Source organism: Pyxicephalus adspersus, chromosome 4 (genome assembly GCF_032062135.1).
Source record: "Pyxicephalus adspersus chromosome 4, UCB_Pads_2.0, whole genome shotgun sequence".
NCBI classification, from domain to species: domain Eukaryota; kingdom Metazoa; phylum Chordata; class Amphibia; order Anura; family Pyxicephalidae; genus Pyxicephalus; species Pyxicephalus adspersus.
In genome coordinates, this window is record NC_092861.1 from 98,458,039 (window position 1) to 98,469,054 (window position 11,016).

Sequence of the window (11,016 nt, forward strand, 5' to 3'; positions counted from 1 at the left end):
CATTTACGTGTAAATGCTTAGATCTTATATAAACTACTTAAAACAATCATTCTGTAATGATCAAAGTAACCTAACATAGGAAATATTTAATTGCATTTATTTTCATGCATTCTCACAGAAATTTGAATTCCAAATGGGGACTAGTCGAGTAGCAGAAGGTCTGCTTGCTAGAAATAAATTTATTATTTCTTTCAGCATACACCAACACAGCTCATGTAACTTTAGCTACAAGTAATATGGCAGATTGCCTCGTTCTTGCATTGGGACTGGATTGGATTTTCACAAGAAGAGTGTGAAAAAGCTCTAATGCATTTGTTTGACTTTCACTTATAACCACCTTTCTCCTCCAGCTTTATCTCTTGTGTTCATGCACTACTAGGATATTTGTGGTGATGCTCCAATGTGCATCAATCAAATGTTTTTAATATTTGAAACATTTTTTTTTTAATTATTTTTATTAAAAGGTATCAAGGTACATACAGAGAAAAGAAAATAAAGTGGTCATAACATACAGTTCAAAAAAGAACATACAGCAAGGTTAGGTTCTAACAATACATATCTTTAAGCTTGTGGCTTAACGGCCAACCGCATAGAAATACAAACATTGTAACCAACCAGTCATGAGGTATCAGTAGCAGGAACCATGACATCTTAAGGTTTTCAAAAACATTTTTATAAGAAAAGAAAAATAAAAGAAGAACAAACATTTTAACTAATTAAAAAAAAGGAGTTAAGAATGAGAAAAAGAAAGAGAGAGAAAAAGGGAAGAAGGAAGAGGGGGCAGAGATGAGGGGGGGGGGGGGGGGGGGGGGGGCATTGACTAGCTATAGAATCAATCACATCTCTGAAACAGTGGCAGAGTGCAATTAGGTATCCATCCCAGAATACTCAGGTATCTAGGGGGGGTGGTCGTAACAAACAGCAATATTCCTCAGTAGTGATAAAGTGGATCCAGTGGTACCAGGTCTGTGCGAATTTTTTCCGCTTTCTTAACGTCAGTGGATATCATATCCTCCATGTGATTTATATCAGCAACCCTTTGCAACCAATGTACTACCGTGGGAAGGGGCAGTATTCTTCCATAAGGCTGGGATGCAGGTCTTAGCCGAAACATGAAGAAGTGGCAGGGCCGGATTGCCCCTTATATCCACTTCTGTAAGCTTTAAGATAATGTTAGCTACCGAACTCCAATATAATTGTAATTTTGAGCATTCCCAGAAAACATGCAGTAGCATACCCTGTGTGTCGCCACATCTCCAGCAGGTGCTATCCGACCCCGGGAAAATCTTAGCAAGCTTCACCGGTGTCCTGTACCAGATAGTGTCCAACTTGTAGTTGGTTTCCTGATATTTGTTGCAAATGGACGCCTTATGACAGAAATGGAGTAACATATCTCTCTGGGCATCAGTAAAACAAGTGTCCGAATCAGCTTCCCATTGGGATACAAATAAAGGGAGTTCTGGCGTATATACAGATAACAGGGTTTGAAAAGTGTACCCCGTACAGGTTGACCAGTTGCACACAAGTCCTCTAGAGGAAGAAGCGATCGGGCTATTGTATTGGGCCGCGGCAAAGATCTCAGAACATAAGTGAGTTGTATGTGGCGGAAGGGTGACAATGAAGGGAGATCCCTTTCCGTTTGTAGGGTCGGAATATATTGCCATTCCCCATTGTGCATGAAATGGGATATTCTATACACGCCCAAAGCACGCCATTGGCGAAATATTGGGTCAGTCTGGCCCGAGGGGAATCCAGGATTGCCCAGAACAGGAGACATTGGAGACGGGTATGTGGTTACGTTTTGAGAGGAGAAGTACTTAGTGACCACTTTCAAGGTCTCGCCAATCAATGGATGAGTGTACATTGCCGTCCTGGCCGCCGGTGTCGACCAGGCCAATGCGGCAATGGGGGCAGTAGAGCATGCATCCTCCAATCCAACCCACAGTTTGGAGCGGCTATTGGTGCACCAATCCAGCAGCCTAGACAAAAGCACTGGCTGATGGTACAAAACTGGGTCAGGGAATGCCATTCCTCCGTTGGCTTTGGGGAGTCTCAGTAATGTCATCCTAAGCCTGGGGGTCCCATTAAGCCAGATAAATTTTACAAATTCCGAACAGAATTTTCGAAGGATAAAAAGCGGGATGTGTATTGGGAGTGCTTGCAGCATATACAACAGTCTAGGCATAACATTCATTTTAAGCACATTGCACCTCCCAAACCAGGTAAATGCCATCTGTCTCCACCTCTGAAGATCACTTCGGATTTTATTTATTAGAGGGATAAAATTGAGATCTACAATTCACGTTAGATTAGCAGGAATCTGTGTGCCCAGGTAAGAGATAGCTGAGTTAGACCACTTGAAGGGGAAAGAAGGGGCCAAGGCCTCTCTAATTTTTCTGGAAGAGTAACACTCAGTGCCTCCGACTTTTGCAGGTTTATTTTGTAATTAGAGAGCGAGGCATATCTGTCTAGCTCTCGCATAAGAACTGGTAAAGTAGTTACTAGTGTTGCAACATAAAATAAAAGGTCATCCGCATAAGCAGCTACCTTATGTTCATTGGGGCCAACCTGGACTCCCCTGATATTTCCATTGGCACAAATTATTCATTGGAGGGGCTCCAGGGTTAACACAAAAAGCAAGGGAGATAATGGGCACCCCTGTCTCGTCCCATTGGTTATACAAAAGGAGTGGGAGAGTTCACCAATAACCCGTACTCTGGGGCTGGGGGAGGAATAGATTTCTATCCAGCGCAGAATACGAGGGGGAAGACCCAAATATGTCAATGTGGAAAGCAGAAACGTCCAGTGCACCCGATCAAATGCCTTCTCAGCATCAGTAGAGAGGAGCATTAGAGGGGTGTTGTGAGTATGTGCATAGTCAATAATATTTAGGGTATGGATCGTGTTGTCCCTGGCTTCCCTCATCGGGAGAAAACCACTTTGGTCAGGATGGACAATATCATTCAGTATTGGAGTCAGCCTATGCGCTAATATGCTGGCAAAAAGTTTCAAATCACAATTAAGCAACGATATTGGTCTATAATTGGGCCATAGAAGAGGGTCCTTGTCTGGTTTGAGTATCACTGATATGTGGGCCGCTAATGTGTCAGGAGGAAGAGTGTGACCATCAGTGAGCGCATTCAGAGCTATAACTAAATGTGGGCCTAGTACTGGGAAGAATTTCTTATAGTAGGCTAATGTCAGACCATCTGGGCTGGGAGCCTTCCCTGGTGCGGCTCGGTGAATTGCCGCTTGTAGCTCAAGCAGTGTTATCTGTTTATCGAATATCTCTATAATGTCTAAGGACAATGTCGGTAAGTCGGAGGCACTGAGATATTCCTGTATTGCGACCTGGCGGTTCAAAACAACCTTTGATTATTGTTTATTGTATTAAGTAATCATATGACTTCATGATTATACCTGACCACTAGTTGTGTACAGGGGTATTTTTTAATGTACAAACCCTATTACAAATTTTGTTAATGTATGTTGAATACATCGTTTGTGCCGAAAAACCCTGCTTAAATCTCTGTCCTTGTTGTTTTTTCATCTATTGTTGGCAAAGAAGAAGGAAAGTTCCTCCTCAATCTTTGTGGTCAGTTCAGGGTCTTCGAGCTGTGCCTCATTTAGCCTCCAAGCACTGGGTGTACATTCATATATCCTCCCAGAGATCTCTATCATAATGGGGGCGTGGTCAGAGAAAGTTATGGAACCAATACTCGAGTCGCTAACCTGTGAAATGGCATAATGGGATATCAGAAAATAATCAAGTCTGGAGTAGGTATTATGGACCGCGGAGTAGAACGTATAATCCCTGTCCCCGGGGTGTTGAATACGCCAGATATCTATCAATTGATTGTCATGTAGCAGTGCTTTCAGACGTTTATGATGGGAGAAAGGCAGGTGGGAACGGCCCTTGGATATGTTCTATAGATCTAAAGTTAAATAAAAATCACCTCCTATAATGATGGTACCTTGAGCCACCTCGGGTAAGAGGGTCAGAATATATTCAAGGACAGTCAACTAGCCGGTATTAGGTAGGTATATGTTTACAAATGTAAATAGTTGCTTCTCTATCATACCCTGGACTATGAGGAAACGACCGTCAGGATCCATTTTACAAAAAGAGGGGGACCATGGAAGAGAACCATCTATTAGAACGCTAACTCCCCTAGATTTAGAATTGGGTGAAGTGCTGTGATAACTGTATTTGGGTTGTTTGTTACGCAGGACTGGGATTTTGTCATGACGGAAGTGTGTCTCTTGCAGAAAGACATTATGGCTTCTGCATTTTCGGGGTGTATTGAATAGGACTGAACGTTTTGAGGGAGAGTTTAATCCCTTAACATTCAGAGAAGTGAGTGTGATAGTCATAATTCCTGTGGTCTAACGGTAAGGTATGGGAGGGGGAAGGGTGGGGGAGATTAATAAAGAATAGGGGAAAGAAAAGAAAGAAGAAATTAGGTAATCAATAAAATAAGGTACACAAAGAAGAAAAACAAAACAACTTAAAAAGAAGAAGAAATAGAGCTCTAGGCCCTGAACCTAGGTAAGTAAAACAATATACGACAACACCGAGGCCGGGTGTACCTATGTGGGGGGTAGTGTAGGCAAGAACACTAAGAGCCGCTGGCTCACCAGCAGCAGCAACATAAAACACGTATATAATTGTAAGTAAATCACTCAGCTCTAGTAAGAGAAACCAGGAAGATGTGCCGTTCCCAAAGAACAAGGAGAGAAGATAGAATTCTAAACTTACAAGAGTAGAAACAGGTTTCACAGTACTGAAGGTCCCAAAGACATTAATAAAAAAATTAAAGGGCATATCAATAATCAGGCATACTAAAGTGCACAGCAATACAGGCAGGCTACTACAGGAGCTGAAACAATAACCCAGCTTCAAAGCGCCAGGTATCAGAACAATAATAATAACAGTAATAGAACTGGCGGGAGGCAGCCATCTGGGAACAAAGAACCACTGAGACCAGGATGGGCCATCGCCCATATTCAATGTGCACGAATGTCACCGCAGTTACAGGCATAGGAGGTGTGCTCAGATCAGGACATAGATACATCACACAGGAACGATAAGTTTCTGAGGAGGTACAGATATGCATTGTAATATATGTAGGAGGTAGTCAGTGGTGGTAACAAGAGTCCAAATATTCAGCAGCAGGAAAAATCATAGTTAATGTGAATTTGAGGTATTCCTTCTCAGGGCGCTGAGGAGTGGGAGAGCGCCGTCTGCGTCGGGCGGAAGTAGATGATCTCAATCTTAAGTAGATACTTGGGAGTACTTCTAAGACTTCCAGCCAATTAGGAACATCAATGGGATCTGCGCCCAAGAAGGTAAACAGGGCCGGTAGCTGAGATGGATTGTGCAATGTAAACACAGAGTTGGGTTTGGTCACTATGAGATGTAGTGGATGTCCCCATCTATATCGGGCACCATGTGTGGTAATGTAATCCAAGAGTGGCTTCAGTATGCGTCTCATCTGTAGCGTGCGAGGGGATAGATCCGGATATATCTGAATACTTGCACCATCAAAATCAATCGGCCCCTCCTGCCATGCTTTCTGAACGATCTGCTCTTTAACTTTGTAAAAGTACACCCTGCATAGAACATCTCTGGGATGATCAGGTACTCCATCTCTCCTCACACCAACCCTATGTACTCCATCTAATTCTATGCGCTTCGGGGTGGGTCAGTCTAAAAGGGTGTTAAAAATAGCAATTACAGTGTGCTCCAGGTCAGGCCCAGCTGTAGCTTCCGGGAGTCCCCTTAATCGTAAATTGTTTGAAGTTTGGGAGGAGAAGGATTCCAGTGAAGTAACCTTAATATCAACTGCTTGCACTTTCTGATATATCTGTTCAATCTCTGCATGTACAGAGTGTTCTATGCGATGAGCCCAGGATTCCAGCTCTGTTTTAGTGAGTATGAATTTCAGAAGGGCTTAAAATTCTCTGGGCAGCTGCTAAGGAGAAGGCACTGTGTCTGAGAACTCAGCTGGGGAATCAGATGACAGAGAGGAGTGTGCAGGAGAGAGAGCTGCAGGGATTCCAGCTGGGGGGTAGGTCCCCTCTTCACTGACCCGATCAACAGAATCCACGTGGTCAGCTTTACTTGCAGATGCGGGGGCCATCTTGGGAGCACTTCCTCCTGCTGAAGCTGCCGAGTCTGAAGGGAAATATTTGTGTAAGTTGTCCTGTTTAGGGGTTTTCCCCGCTTCTTTATTCTTCCTCTGCTTAGACATCACTGAGTGGGGTGGAAACAAGCTGTGTGATCTGAATTATTAGCTGCTAAAGCCAGGGTGGACACGAAGCCACCTATTTGAAACGTTTGTCCGCTGCAACTGACCTACATTCCAAAACATGACAAAATCAACATCCATAAAAGACCTTATATCAATGAATATTCCACTGTAAACATATAGATGCAAAGTACTATCAAAAATGATTTGCATTCTGCAGATTCTCTATTTAATGTGTTTATAGGCAAATCACGAAGCATGTATAAAAAGATTAAAAGTAAAGATTTTAACCAGACATTAGACATGTGAGGGACAGTTAGTGAAGCGGCTGTGCAGTATATTGTTGGTATGATAATAGTGGTTCAGAGGGAAGAAGATAGTATTGCTTATAAATAAATCAGCAAGGGAATCATTCTTTATAATTGTTATCAACTATATACTCTACAATATATATATTTTTCAAGGTTTTTTTTTTTATATGTAAAATTTATTTAATTGCATTTTCTGTTCCTTTGTACATTGTGAAAGATAACGCATGTTTTAGGCATTGCACCTGCAATCGAAGTTGCACATTTTAAAGTTTCTTGCGACTTTCCGCGGTCGAAGGCTCGGCTTTGCCATCGGACTAGATTTTCCCTCAAAAGCCACAAGCACACACACGTTCTTGTTTGCTTCTTATAAATATATATATATGTGTGTGTGTGTGTGTGTGTGTGTGTGTATATATAGGATTTCATTGATGAATTAGGGCCATTATCCTGCCCCTGTACAAAACATTGGTAAGACCACATCTGAAATATGCAGTCCAGTTTTGGGCACCAGTTCACAAAAAGGACATTGTTGAATTGGAGAGAGTGCAGAGAAGGGCAACTAAATTAATAAAAGGAATGAAGGAGCTCAGCTATGAGAGATTAGCTGAACTGAATCTATTCTCCCTTGAGAAGAGACATTTAAGGGGGATTTGATCACCCTGTATAAATATATAACCGGTCCATATAAAGAACTCTTTTCCCCATTAATCACTTTGAGATCATTACAAACAACAAGAGGGCACTCTTTGCGTCTGGAGGAAAAGAAGTTTAAGCTCCGGATAAGGAAGAGATTGTTCACTGTAAGGTCTGTGAAAATGTGGAATCAGCTCCCTCAGGAAGTAGTTTCAGCAACTACTATAGATTACTTTAAGAGAAAGCTGGATGTTTTTCTAGAAGCACAGAATATAACTGGCCATTAATGCTTTAAAGTAAATATACCAGTGACTATTGATCCAGGGAACATCCGATTGCTTCATGGAATCAGGAAGGAATTATTTTTCCCCTGTTGAAGCAATATGTACCAGGGGTTTTTTGTCTTCCTCTGACCAACTATGTCCTATAGGGTTTTATATCTGGGATATGTTTATTTCTCTAGTGGTTGAACTTGATGGACTTATGTCTTTTTTTAAACCTAGCCTATGTAACTATGTACTATCTTATAAAGGCCTGGGTCTTTCATAATCCTTGCGGATACATTTTGAAAAAAAGAAAGTTTAGGAGAGTTTGGATCATACACATTGTATAAAGTTAAAGATTTGTCAAATAACTCAACCTTAACACTAACCATTATCCCTTCACAAGCAGAGGAGAAATTAAGGATCATTCCTAAAAAGTTTTTATATATCAAGAATAATACCCCTGCTTTGCGTCCCACAGCTGAGGATCCAAATACTTCACCCACCCATATCTTACGCATTCTAAAGAAATCATCTGTGCTCAAATGTGTCTCCTGCAGCAAGGCAATATCTGCTTTGAGCCTCTTCAGTTGATGCAGTATCTGCATTCGTTTGTTAGAGGACCTCAGCCCCTTCAAGTTCCAAGAAACTATCTTCATAAATATTTAGCAGAAACCACATCAACTTGCACTTGGATATTGAAAAAAAATCCAACCATAATTCACAAGTACACCCTTTTTCCAAGAGGCATCAAAGATACCAATTGTGTCTTCCTCATTAGTTAGAAGTAGGGAGCCCCATAATACATCATTAATATATACAACCATGTTCATTAGGTTTTGGATGTGTTGAAACAAATAATCATAAAACCCTAAAAAAAATATAAACATGCTGCTGAGCATACTAACATCACAATGAATCATTAAATATTGCAATTTCCACTTAGGGATAGCCCTTCCTTTTTTCCTCAAGTAATAATTTTCCAATAAACAGACGACACATGTCCAGAGCATATTATGCACCAGGCTCACACCCCGGGGGTACTATTAAAATACATAAATTTATAAAATATCAGTAATATAATATATATATATATATATATATATATATATATATATAAGCAATCATTTTATCAAACAGAATTCAGAATTAATTCCTTTAATTTAAATGATTTACTATTTATTATTTACCCGTCAACTCCTTATCACTTTCTTATAAAAAGTCCAAGATCCTAAACAGTCACTTGTGCAACTTCATTTATATTTCACTTGCTTACTCTGGTTGAGATTTTTGCTCATAGAAGGTGGTCTTTTAAAAGCAGACTAGCAGACTTATGCATTACACGCTTTGATTTTGATGAAGGTATACTTTTTTCTGATACCAATTCTTCTGGCGAATCCACCGAAGTTGAAGGAGAGGATTATTTTGGTGATAAACCAGGGGTATATTCCTGCAAATACTTTTCAGCTATTTCCACTAATGTTAAAGAATGCTTTTGTCAGGAGGCCCCAGTCAATGAGCCCTTTCAACTTTGCATTTCTGATCCAAACTTAAAAGTGAGGGAATGGTACTAGCACCTAATTCCAACAGCAGTGAAGGGCTTACTGACTCAGGAATTCCTATCATTCAGAGATTATTTCCTGCGTGCTCTATTTTCTAGATCATCAATTTTCTCAGCCATGGTAGTGAATTTAATTTCTAGATTTGATAATTGAACTTTTACAGCTAATAAATCATCTTCCAATTCAGAAATCCTGGACTCTGCATTAGTGATTTTAATAGCATGTGTTTGGATTTCCTGATGAATTGTTTGTACCCCTTTTTCCATAGCTTTATCAACTGCCATCTGTACAGTGGGTGTAAGGAGTGCTGCCACTGCTTGTGCTTTATTATTATTATTATTATTATTTTTTAACAGGATTTATATAGCGCCAACATATCTGTACATTACGATTTAAAAATGTTCAACAGAGGGAGATACAGATTCCTCACCTGGTTGTGAAGCATCAGGAAGCAGATAAGAGTCCTTCTTGGCTGGCAGCCATCTTATCTGCAGCTACAATCTATCTCCTCTAAGAGCAGGCTGTACAGAGCACAGTGTCTGCAGTTTAAAAATCGTTGCATCCGTGTTCCTGGCTGTCTGCCAGAGCCTCTGGTTTGACTGTCGGCGGGATGAGTTGAGGTACAGGTCAGTTTTCCCTGACCCTTTCAATTCTTCCTTAGCCAGCCCCAAAAACCATAGAACCAGCTTTTTAGCCAAGTCAACTGCCTAACACAATTCATGGCCATTTAATAAATACAACACCTTAACCTGGGTGCTATATTTATCCAATCTTGGACCTTTCCCGCCAAGCCATTGGACACCCTGTCACATATCCAACCCCTGTGTTCGGGCCCATGGGGACGGACACCATAACCCACCAGTGTGTCCTGAAGAAGGCATCTGCATTACCCTTCAACTTTTCTGAACTATGAACCACTGTAAAAGTGAAATCCTCCAGGGACAAGAACTAGCAGATGACCCAAGCATTTGTGTCCACAAGCCCTGCGGAGTGGAAAAGGCAGTTTTCTCCTTGGCTTCCTCAGTGAGCGGCACTTGCCAATATCCCCTAGTTAGATCAAGAGTGGTAATGTTCCGTGCTGGACCTAGCCTCTCTATGAGCTCATCAATTCTTGGCATAGGGTAGGCATGAAACTTTGATATTTCATTTATTTTCCGAAAATCATTGCAGAATTGCAATGAATAATAAGGCTTGGGAACCAGGACAATAGGGCTGCTCCACTCACTTTTTGACCTCTTAGTCACCCCGGTCTCTAGAATCTTTTGGACCTCCTCAGCCACTGCCTGCCTACAGGCTTGTGGTATCTGATAAAGTTTTAATCTGAATCAGACATGGGGCTCCCTAACAATGTTGCATTTATTGACATTTGTGTAACCAGGCGGATCAGAAAACACATCTGTATTCCAGAAATTCCTTAGCCTCCTATTTTTGGGATGCTAACAGAGTTTCAGGAACCATTACCTCTGGGACACCCCCTGGGTTTTGGGAAGAGGCTGGATAGTAGCTGTGTGGGCCTATCTGTCCTTCCAGGGCTTATATTATTTCACCTGATGGAGCTGTTCCTTTTCCCTTTGTAGTTTACCTCCCCTATGGGAAAGAGGGGGGGTCTATTTATCCTTGACTTGAGATATTAAAGCCTACCTCAGAAATGTCAGATAAATATAAAAGGAAAAAAGAAAAGGCCTGGTTTTTATAGGCAAGATAGTAGTTGTTATTATTATATTCAGTGATGTAATATTCATAGCATACAACACACATATCATACAGTAATATAACATAAGGTTAGGTGGTCCGTTTCTTAATTCTATATTGGAAAGGGGAGGTCACTAATGGCACAAAATAAACTAGACAAAACAAAAATGCTCTCAAATAGACGTAATACAATGTACCGTATTTTTCAGCGTATAAGACGCTCCGGCATATAAGACGCACCTAATTTTAAAGGAGGAAAATCTAGAAAAAAAAGATTCTGAACCAAATACTGTAGTAAAATATT

At 41.0% G+C, this 11,016-nt stretch overlaps 1 protein-coding gene and 1 long non-coding RNA gene across 4 annotated transcripts in view; one reads left to right on the plus strand and one right to left on the minus strand.

Annotated features, from left to right (window-relative positions):
* LOC140330106 (uncharacterized) overlaps window positions 1-11,016 on the plus strand; it is a 690,842-nt gene that overhangs the window by 52,174 nt on the left and 627,652 nt on the right. The window lies entirely within an intron of this gene.
* Window positions 1-11,016, minus strand: part of PGBD5 (piggyBac transposable element derived 5) — a 98,620-nt gene that overhangs the window by 28,743 nt on the left and 58,861 nt on the right. The gene's annotated exons all lie outside the window — the stretch shown is intronic.